At 41.8% G+C, this 12,085-nt stretch overlaps 1 protein-coding gene across 3 annotated transcripts in view; it reads right to left on the bottom strand.

Moving 5' to 3' along the window:
• The window catches only part of WNT5B (Wnt family member 5B), a 100,815-nt gene that overhangs the window by 27,912 nt on the left and 60,818 nt on the right, over positions 1–12,085 (bottom strand). The gene's annotated exons all lie outside the window — the stretch shown is intronic.

Genomic DNA, 12,085 nt, shown 5'->3' on the forward strand with positions numbered 1-12,085 from the left:
CGCTTGATTAGGTTTCCCACGCCATTTTGTCCCAGCCCCCATCCTAGTTAAGAAGGAAGTGGTGACTGCAATCTTGGTACAGGTCTAGCCATTGGAAAGATGTGGATACCACCTGCCCCCCCCAATTGCTGGGACCACCTGCATCTGTTTCTATCAGTTTTCAAATGCACATATTCCAGGTAATGTAGAATCAATCTGCAATGAGATTTTATTTTCCACATAAAAGACAAGACATTTTTCAAGGAGGACTCTCTTCAGAGGCAAAAAATAATAATGCACTACTGTAGATCTAGATTGTGTGTGGACTACGGGGGGGGGGGGGGACAACGACCCTAGTAATCAGTCTTCATTGTTTTGAGAATAAAATGTCTTGTGTGTATACAGCCCTTGTCATGCACCCAGTGAAATCAATGGCACTTTTGTCGTCTCTTTTATTTCAGTGGGTCTACTCTAAACATAGCCCTAAATCACAACACTCATGCACATATGCAAATGCAAACACAAACCCAAGCAGCAATTTGCCCCAAGCTACTATTTTATTCTATTCTATTTTCCACAACAAGCCTTTCATTACCAGTTCCCTTTATCCAAAGTCTGATTGTGTTCCCTCTTATCTTCTCCCTCCAAAGGAGACAGATTGTGTGCCCTGCCTTTCTGTGACATCAGTGAAGAATTCAGCACTGATACCAAGGATAACATGGATGGAGCAATAAACTGAAAAGCACTGGCACGACAGGTTGCAAACAAGAATTCCTCGCATGCTGCACCTAGCAGGGAAACCTCTCCTCTTAATCTTTTCTTCCATGAGTGGAAGGTTTCTGGGTCTACACATTGGCTCATTCTGGGGACTCCTCTTTGCTTCCTGCTGCACTGAAATAACCACCATATGATAGTGGTGTCTCCTGCTCCATCCTTTTTTCTTGTCTGAACTGGAGAGTGGCTAGAAGAAATGTAAAGGATTTATTAAAACCTGGGGTTGCTATCTGGAGCAATGGAGCAACATTTCAGATCTGGGGTGGAAACAGGCTATTGTCTGGTTCATCAGACTCTTGAGTGTTATTCTCCAGCTGAAGGAAATGTGTCTTACATCAGGTGTGGGGAACCTTTTTTAGCTCCAGGCAGAGCCACATTTGCTCATGAGAAATCTGGGGAACGCATGGCAGTGGTGGGTGGGATCAGAAGCAAAAATGTTCAGAGCAATGGATGTGATTCTCTTTACCTTTGTAGTGTGTGCCACGTTCCAACCATGCAAAAGCTAGAGGATTCCATACTCCTCTCTATTTTCCATCCAGGCCAAGCAAGAGCCATTATCATAGTTCAAGAACACATTCCAACCAAGCAAAATCACTCAGGAGGCACAGAGTAGGGCCAGTAAGAAGTATATGGTCTGGACTCTGGAGAGAGTCAAGGACCAGATAAGGAGGCATAGAAGACTGCATTTGCCCCACCCATTGCCCCTGGGCATGAGATTCCCTACCCTATTTCACAGCCATGTAAAGAAAAGCTATACACCTGTTTCCTGAGATAAAGATGAATACCGGTACTTTTTTTTTTTTGCCTTGGATGAGTGGCTTAATGTAAATGCTTTATATGTTTTCAATATATTGCAAATCACTTCCAGATGCCTCATGGGCAGCAATTCAAAAATTAAATAATATAATTCAAAAATTAAATAATAGTAGTAGCAGTAGTAGTAGTAGTAGTAGTACCACCGGTAACACAGCCAGCTTTTCAAAATATGTTAACACAGAACAACAGTAACTCCTGGCAGTGTGGTATTGTAACTTTTAACAAATTAAAAAGACTGAAGTCTTGGACAGAAAATGTTGGTGCAAAGTTTCTTATTCAATATTGAATGTTTTATTATAATTTAATATGGAAAAAAGCTACTGGTGTTTAAAGGCAAGGCACAGAGAGGTATTGCTGCTCTAATCCGAGATGACAAAGGATATGTACCATTGTAGTGCCACTGATATACACAACAGTTGAGTGGTTTTCACATGGTAGCACAAAGAGGAAAGGGTCTCAGCCCACTAGAAGCTTACAGTTTAACATTTGTCAGTAGGGAGAGACAGCAGGAAGAGGTGAGGGCAGAAATGGAAACAGAATTAACAGCAAATGCTCTTGCAAGTACTTGGTCTCCACAGAAGTTGGGCTGAAGGATATGAGGTTAAGCAAGGGCTTCACGGATCAGCGAAAATAATAATAGCCTTGTGTTTCACTAGAAACATCTGATTGCCTAATAACTTTTTTTCAAAATCACTTTTTGGGCACTGGATATTACAAGACAATTGCAGGAAGACATGCCAACGCAAGTGTTTAGGATTGGATGCCAGAAGCTTAGGAACATAGGAATGACCATAGCGAGTCAGAGCAGTTGTGCTTCTATTCCATTCCAAACTCTCATTTCTTTTGGAAGCCAGCAGCAAAGGACTCAGGGAATACAAGAGATTTATCAGTATGATCCCAGCACCAGGGTTTCCTTTGTTACAGACAGCTGTAACCCAATTAAAATCTGAAAGTGATCCTTCTCCAAGATAAGTTCTTTTACTGATTGCATTTATGACCTTAGATAAAGGATTTGCTGCAGGTAAGGTTTTATTAGGCAACTAAAGAAAATAGAATCATAAAGGGGGACACCCCAAAAGATGTAATCTAGAGAACACTTGAGTGGTGGTATTCCAACAGCTGCCATTTTTCCTCCTTATTGTCATCTGTTTTTAAACTTGTCTCCCACAATGTGTGTGATTGTAATTTTAATTCAAGTAAAAGGACAAATCATGAAACCATTAAACTGAGAATGCTTTAAAGCTTGTACCAATAATCATGCTCCATGTAGTGGCTTCTCTAGCCATGTTTGGATTGAAGATTAGAACAGTCCATATCCCACCTAGACTACAGAACTATTAACTTTCAAAAACCAAGTAAGAATATGAGAAATACATTCTACTACCTCCATATCTGGGTATGATTTTAATAACCCATTTACTACTCTAGGAAGCTATGGTGAAGTACTATAATTTTCCTGCCAGCTTCTCTTGTTTTGCTCTTTCCTACACGAACAGTCTACTATCTTTGGGAGATGGTAGCTGTTATTTCCTGCCCTGCGGAACAAAAGAGTAGTTTCCTCTACCGAGGAAGATTTAAATTTCAGAAACAGCATTGGTGGTGGGGGAGAGGCTACCCCACCATCCGTTCTGTGGCCCAAATTTGATCATATTTGTAAGCTGCTTTGAGGTTTTCTTACAATCAAACAATATATCAATTTTGTGCAATCAATAAATAAAATTATTTGGTATGGGCGCATTTCCTATTAATGTATTTTAAACCATGGGGAGAACAGGATCCCATTTGCTCCATAATATTATGCATGTTTCCAGAGTTCAATAGAGCTTACTTAGGCTATATGCACACCATACATTAAATGGATATGGATTCCCCGCAAAGAATCCTGGGAACTGTAGTTTGCTCCTCAGAGCTATAATTCCCAGCACTCTTCACCATCTAGTTACCAGGATTCTTTGAGACAAGTCATGTATGCTTGTTCTGCAGTGTCCTCCCTTGTGAACAGGGATTGCAACCTGAAGCATGCAGCAGCTGCTCTCCTGAAAGGCTCTGAGGCCCAGGGGCGTACAAAGGGGGGGCAGGGGGCGGTTTGCTCCAGGTGCCATCTGGGGGATGACAAGATGGCCTGCTGCCTCCCCCCCAGCTGTACAGCAGCCGAGGGCATGTGTGTGGCGTCCATACGGGCTGCTGCTCAAGCACCATCCATACAGGCTGCTGCTCAAGCACCGTTGTATGGGCACCGTGCCATCCGTACGGGTGCCACACATGTGCAGTCCGTGCGGGCACTGCGTGGGTGCTGCAGGGCAGTTCGCCCCACCTCGGGTGCCAGAGAGGCTTCTTCCACCACTGCTGAGGCCCCAACCTTTCCACCAGGCAGTACCACTTTCATACTGCCTTTCCCAGTGATCTAAGCACTGCCTTGTTCTATTGCTTTCTTGGGCTTTCTGCAGCCTAGCTCTGTTGCAGGGATCGCTGTCACTAAGGTCAGAGGCTGTGCAGCAGGAAATGCCAAGATATACCTGATGGTCTTCAGTAGCTTTCTGACAGCTGTCTCTGGGGTGCACAGCCAGAAAAGCAGAAAGCAAAGGCAACAGAGTGAAAAGCAGGATGGCTAAGATCAGTTGGAGGAGAAGGAGGAGAAAAAGAAAGCAAAAACAACTAAAAAACGCTGGCAATGTTACCTGGCTCAGACATGTTGGGGCCAGAGAAGATGGACTGTAATAAACCCGTCATAAAAATACTTAACACTTATATAATGCCTTCCATACGCTGACTTAAAAGTGTTTTATGAACAGTGGGCAAATATTATCTGTGTTTTCTTTTACTCACAAGGCATGTAAAAGACAGGGGAGCTAAGTGAGGTGGACAAGGTCAAAAGGCCTGAAAGTGACAAAACTCAGCATGAGCCATTTAAAAATATTTGAGAGGCTGCCACATACAATGGGAGAGAGAACAACTTTGTACTAAAAAAGGAAGGGCCGTGGGCCATGGGTTGAAGCTACCATGATTAAGTATCCAAAGTATAGAGAAAGATAGGTGATGGTGAAATTAAACCAGGGGAAATGTGGAATCTTGTTCATATGTAGATTTTCCTTTGGAAGCCAAATAGCAGCTGAAATCACAGGACAAATTTAAGTGTGGATGGGCCCATAGTGAGCTCAAGAACACAAAAGCTCATGCCACAATAAACCAGTTAAAACTCCCAAAAGCCACAAGACACCTAAGGTGGCATTGTTGCAAAGGACTAGCATGGCTACTCTTTCAGGATTTGGCTTCATAGAGATTCTATGCCTTCAACAGCTGCATGACAGGTAGAAATTTAACAGCTGCATATTTCTTATCGTTGACTGGCATCCTTTTGTCTTGGAAGACAATGGAATGGTGCACCTTTGGGGGTGATGTCAAACTGTTGGAAGGTTACAGCGCCTGCTGTGGCCGTAGAGACCAATAAGGGAGAGACATGTTTTGTTACAGCTGGGGCTGCTTGGGGGCTTGGCAGGCATGGTATATGATGCTGCAGTGGCAGAAGAAGAAAGAATGATCACAAGGAGGAGATGTGTGTGTGTGCTGGGGTGTGGGCCTCCACTGATGACACAGTGCTAAGGGCCCCAATATGTCTGGTGACAGCACTGTTGAGTAGGGAGCAGGATAAGAACATACAATGACAACATGTCTTGCTGGAAATGCATCCAGTGCATCATACTGTTTCCAAGTAAGACTTCTGGAGAAGGGGCAAAGGGGCTAACACTGCACCAAATCCACACTGAGACATCAGGAATGTTCCTGCCTGCAGAGTGAGGTTGAATGGGTTAGGTACCCCCTCCTTTCCATAACAGTCAGTTATTCTACCCATGTCTACCACACTCCCTAAAATAAATGCTTACAGACAGCGATGGCATTTTTTTGGACACCATGCTGGCATCCATCTGCTAAACTCTTTCCACACCTAAAGGTCAAAGAGCCAGGTTTCCATGAAATATTTTCCCCTCCAAAATATTTTCATACACAGTAGAAACAGCAGAAAATATAGCCTGCGCATTTTGTAAAGGTACAGTCGACCATATCTCGAGAGTCTCTGGACTATTACTTAAAGGAGCTGCTCTTGGCCAAGGACTCTGGCTTGTTGACAATTCTATCTGGCATCTTTTCTCTCTGGAGTTCCTATTTGTTCTTCTCTCACCCTGGGCTCTAACCAGGACCCCAATTTGCACAGCAAGCTTCCATAGTAGCATCATCATCATAAAGTGGTTCTCTCTCTCTCTCTCTCTTTCCTAAGAGATATGACTTTGGAGTGGATATTTATAGGGCAGGAGACAGGATTCTGTCAAATTTTAGTGCATTGCCAATTTTAGAACGTGATCTAATCGCTGAAAATATACTGGTGGCACAGTTCCAGAAAGGCAGAGTTAATAGTTAAAAAAGAACTGCATGTATTGCAGGAGCTTCTGATTTATTTATTTTATAGTATCACAAAAATCCTGCCTTAGAATCGCTTAGCCTTCTCTTTCCTTTGGGTGAGATCCCATTGTGACAGGGGGACAGGGACACTGCATCTCTCTTTGCCACTATGTCTCTTTATAACTGAAGATACAATTCAGACAAGTCTGGATGGAAAGTTGCACTTCCCTAGAATGAAGATACAGTAGTTTAATCCATTTGTCACCTCCACCTTTCGTGCTGTGGTAGAGATGCCTTTCACCCTCCTGCTAAGTCACTGTAATGTATAGATCAGTGGTCAGCAATCTTTTTCAGCCGTGGGCCGGTCCACCGTCCCTCAGACCATGTGGTGGGCCGGACTATATTTTGAAAAAAAATATGAACAAATTCCTATGCCCCACAAATAACCCAGAGATGCATTTTAAATAAAAGGACACATTCTACGGTACTCATGTAAAAACACCTGGCAGGCCCCACAAATAACCCAGAGATGCATTTTAAATAAAAGGACACATTCTACTCATGTAAAAACACGCCGATTTTCGGACCGTCCGTTGGCCGGATTGAGAAGGCCCATGGGCCGCATCCGGCCCACGGGCCTTAGGTTGCCTACCCCTGGTATAGATCTCAGTATTGTAGACAGACCCACCAAGTCTCATCTGCCTGATCAATATCAATCTATTCTGAGTTTTTATTGTCACTTCCCTAGTTTCATGTGGTGCAATATTTGTGTGTGTCCACAGAGCACCTGAGCATATGTAAAATGTTTCATGCAAGACATTTTACATGTGCTCAGGTGCACTTTGTCCTTTCAAATCCAGCAGACATTTATTTTATGAGGCAGAATCCCTCCCCCAGTTTTTTCGATCACTAATCTTCTCTCTCTCTAATTGTTTTAGATTGTTTTTATGACATTCTTGTTGTATATGTTGTAGGTTGCGCTGACCAGTATATTTTAACTAGAAGTGTGGGATATACCATAACTCCTCCATCGTTTATTATTTTAATTTGTATGCCACCTTCCCAAACAAATGAGACAAAAGCAGCAACAGGAAGAAAACATATTAATGCATCATTATAACAGTTTAATGCTACTAATACAACAACAGCAGCAGCAGCAACAACAAACAACAACATTTTTCAAGGTGCCTGGTTTCAGAGGTGAAATCATTTTGCACATACTCAGGGTGACACACATTCCCTTTAAAAAAAATTACAAGGGAATACAGGTCCTGAGCTCACAAGTTTTGTAAGCCAATTCTATTTATGCAATACATTCCACTCACAAAAACCTAGAATTTCTTGTGTAGTTTGCCGCTTTTATTTATTTTGTTTGTGGTACAGAATTCATGCTGCACAAAGCAATATCAAAACATTAAAATCCTGTTTAATGGATCCCATAAAAAGTTGCTGGAGGGGTGTGTGTGTGTGTGTGTGTGTATGACAGAAAGAGAGCGAGAGAGAGAACTTATTAGCCTAAGTAAACTCTTCTTAATTATAAGCTGACATTTTGGCAGATTAATTTATCCACTGTAGAGCAGAGACTCAGATGAATTGTCCCAAACAGAGATTCATCATCCTCATAAATATTGCAGCAGTAGTGGCAGGAGAGGTCACAGACAGAAGCACTGACCTTCTGAGAGGCATGGACAGCAGTTAGAGAGGCATGGCTGATTGTTAGGAGCAGAACAAAATAAAAAATAAACAAAATTCCTTCCAGTAGCACCTTAGAGACAAACTAAGTTTGTTCTTGGTATGAGCTTTTGTGTGCATGCACACTTCTTCAGATACACTGAAACAGAATTCACCAGACCCTAATATATAGTGAGAGAGTGGGGAGGGTTATTACTTTAGCGATCTCACCCCTTACTTTTTCCTGTAAGACCAATTGCAGTCGTTAACAGTCATCAACAGGTTTTCCACAGCCAATCACCCTATCAGCCAATCACCCATTCCCACCACTCCTCTGAGTAATACCCCTCCCCACTCTCTCACTATATATCAGGGTCTGGTGACTTCTGTTTCAGTGTATCTGAAGAAGTGTGCATGCACACGAAAGCTCATACCAAGAACAAACTTAGTTGGTCTCTAAGGTGCTACTGGAAGGAATTTTTTTTATTTTTTATTTTGTTTTGACTATGCAGACCAACACAGCTACCTACCTGTAACTGTTAGGAGGAGAGATACAGAAGGGCTCACTACATATATAATCCTTCTCAATGGTTATTTTGCAAGGGCTTGGATCCTAAGATAAGCTAACTTAAAAATGTTGATAGAAGGACTGTAGAGCATCTGTTTTGCATGCAAACAGTCCCAAACTCAATCACTGGCATATCCAAATTGATTTTGAGAATGTCCCTTGGCTGAAACCCTAGGCTCTTCCAATGTGAAGGAACGTTTCCTTTCCCTCCCCATGCCAGCTGCAATGTGTCTCTGGGAAGCACTCTTCTGACCAATGGCACACTTAACAGCTGCTGGCAAAGAAAAATTCACCCCGAATATAAATTACCTTAAGCAAGTTCATGGGAGGAAAGTTTCTTGTCTCTTGCCACCAACACCCCCAGCAGTATGCCTCCCTGGTAGCCCATCCAATATTGTTCAGAAGGGCCCCCACCCCCACCAAGGCATTTTGTCGGGAGCAAGGGGTGGGAGATTCAGATTTTTTAGCTTGGGTGTGGCTCCATGTTGTGGAATTCCCTCCCAAGGGATGCGAATACAGTTCTATCCGTGCAGAGTTCGAAACCTGCTTATTTTAGATTGCCTTTTCTTAAAAGAGTTACGGCAATGATGACTTGAAATTGTCTATGGACACATAGACACCACCTTATACCGCAAACCAACTGACCGACAAACATATCTACATGCTTCTAGCTACCATCCCAAACATACCAAACAATCCATTGTATATAGCCAGGCCCTACGTTACAGCCGCATCTGTTCCAACTCTACAGACAGAGACTCTCACCTAAGAGATCTACAGCAAACCTTTTTAGAACTAAAATATCCACCTGATGAAGTTAAACAACAGATCGACAGAGCCAGACTGATACCCAGAGAGAACTTGCTGCAAGACAGACCCAAAAAAGAAAATAACAGAACACCACTAGTCATCACATACAGCTCCCAAGTTAAAACAGTACAACGCATCATCAGAGATCTACAACCTCTCCTAGACAATGACAGTTCTCTTTCTCAAGCTCTGGGAGGAAGACCCTTCATCGCATACAAACAGCCACCCAATCTCAAACAGCTCCTCACCCACAATAATACAAAAACAGGACTCAACATGGACACTGGTACCAGAGCCTGCAATAAACCCAGATGCCAACTTTGCTGCCACATAAACCCGGATAACACCATTACTGGTCCCAACAACATCAAACACACCATCTCAGGACTATTTAATTGCTCATCTTCCAACATTGTGTATGCAATCAAATGCCAACAGTGCCCTTCAGCTCTCTATATTGGACAAACAGGCCAAACCCTACGCCAAAGGATAAATGGACATAAATCTGATATCAGGAATCACAAGACAGAGAAACCAGTAGGAGAACACTTCAATCTCCCAGGACATTCTATAAAAGATCTCAAAGTAGCTGTCTTAATACAAAGAAATTTCAGAAATAGACTGGAAAGAGAAGTGGCTGAATTGCAACTAATCACCAAACTTAAAACCATGGAGAAACCTGGTTTGAACAAAGACATTGGATTCTTATCTCATTATACATAACAAAGCCATCTTTAGCCATCTCACCCCTTCCCTGCAAGACTAATTGCAGCCGTTTAGAGTCGTCAACAGGTTTTCCACACTTATCAGCCTATCACCCATTCCCACCACCCTTCTGAGTAATACCCCTCCCCACTCCCCCACTATATTTAAGGATCTGGTGACTTCTGTTTCAGTGTATCTGAAGAAGTGTGCATGCACACGAAAGCTCATACCAGGAACAAACTCAGTTGGTCTCTAAGGTGCTACTAGAAAGAATTTTCGATTTTGAAATTGTCTGAAACTGTTTTAGCTAATCCATAATGGTGTACTGCTGGTCTGCATATTGTTTTAGATTGGTGTTTTAAATGGGTGTCTTTACTGAAATGTGGTATTCTATGGTGATTTTATGAAAGATGCCTGGGGACGGGGGGGGGGGGTGCCTTAAAAGGTTGCCTAAAAGTGATTTAATGTTTTAGACTGGGGGGGGGGAACAGGATGGTGGGAGGAAAAAAACTATTTAAATGCTTTTTTTTTTTTTTTACTAAGGATCATCTTAAGCTGTTGTTAAGTAGGAGTTAACAGGGGACATGAGGGGAGGGGAGATTAGAAACTGTAAAGTTTACTTTTGTACAGTTCAGTAGACACAATACCATCATTTCCCTGGAAATCAAGCAGCTAATAGCCCTATTGGCAGACATTAACTGCAGCTAGGAAGTTAATTTCAATTCCATTAAGTAGGATACCCTCCTTCTCCCAGTTTTCTTTAGGAATAAAAATGGTTTCAGAGACAAACAGTGATAGGAAGAATTCAGCTTACTCACTACAGGCACAACACAGTCAAAATTAAGTATTCCTGTGTCCCATTTCTTTTAATGTAGGCTGCAATCCTATGCATATTTACTAGGGGGTAAGCTCCACTGAACTCATTAAGACTTACTTCTGAGAAAACCTGCATAGGATCAATGCATATCACATGCATAACTCTCCCACATAGATTGTTTACAAAAGTATTTCACTTCAGTTGGGTTGCACCATCAGTTAGGTTTTCAATTGATATGAAAATAGCTATATGTGAAAAATGAACACAACTGTGTAGGGATTCTGGTGCATGGCCACATGAAGCCATACACACCACTAGTAGCTGCATAACCATTTAAACTACTTTGACAAATACAAGTCAACAATTTTAAGTCAGGAAAGGAGTCCAACCCAAGTGTCTCCGATTGTTGATTTTACATATTAATACATGAATGCTGGCTGTGGATATTTCCATGTCCTTTCTAAGGCCCTATGGGGCAATAAAGTGAAGTGAAGTGAAGTGAAGTGAAGTGAAGTGAAAAGTGAAGTGAAGTGAAATAAAATACGGTTCTGAAAATACATTGTAAGGCACTTAACAGTGAGACTAATATGTTCTACTCAAAGGTAAGCCTCACAAGATTTAATGGGACTTGTTTCCAGGTAAGTAGGGGCAGTATTGCAACTCTAAGGGGGTCCATAAGCTAAAACCGCTTGCTTAGGACTAATTCCATTGATACTAATAATGTGTTGGAACCTAAATGAAGTGACTATCTGATTACCTCATTATGGCCACACAAGTAGTATAACAGAGTATGTGTGAAGGCATTATACACTCAGCCTGAATTACTCAAATCTAAACTAAGTTGATTCCCTTAAATAGCTGCTAATAAATAATGTCCCATTCCCTTTGAACATCAATGTAATTTGGATGGGGGAAAGAACAAACAACTTTATCATCTGGAAACTACCCAGGGGGTTGGAATATCAGTGGTCATTCCAGGAAACTGGATTAACAGCTCTCAAGCAGGTGAAAAACATTACAATATTTGTGTGAAATGCAATTTACCACTTAAACTTTCAATTCTGTGTATAGCTATTACTACCAAAAACATTTATGGTATATGAAATAAACTCTTGGTAAAGAGTTTTAAGGGTAGAATATATGTATTCAAGACACAACTTTTCAAAGAACTAAAGAAGCCTCTTGCCATGGAGGGGCGGTGACAATGCAGAGTTTTTGATATACCGTATTTTTCCGTCTGTAAGACGCCCCCGTGTATATGATGATCCCTATTTTTTGAGCCCCAAATTAAGAAATAAATATTTTAAACATTCCGTGTATAAGACGACCCCCAATTTTAAACTTAAAAAAATTGGGGGGGGGGGGGAAACATAGTCTTATACACGGAAAAATATGGTAATTTTAGTGAACATATTTCTACCAATGCATCTGTTCACTGTCCAGACGTAATGAAATCTTATAAGATTTACAGAAACCAGTTACAATCAATTTTAGTAGAGAACCAGCCTTTCCATGCACTCATCTGATTCCTCAGGTTACCTAGGAGGCAG

Source organism: Lacerta agilis, chromosome 10 (assembly GCF_009819535.1).
Source record: "Lacerta agilis isolate rLacAgi1 chromosome 10, rLacAgi1.pri, whole genome shotgun sequence".
NCBI lineage: Eukaryota > Metazoa > Chordata > Lepidosauria > Squamata > Lacertidae > Lacerta > Lacerta agilis.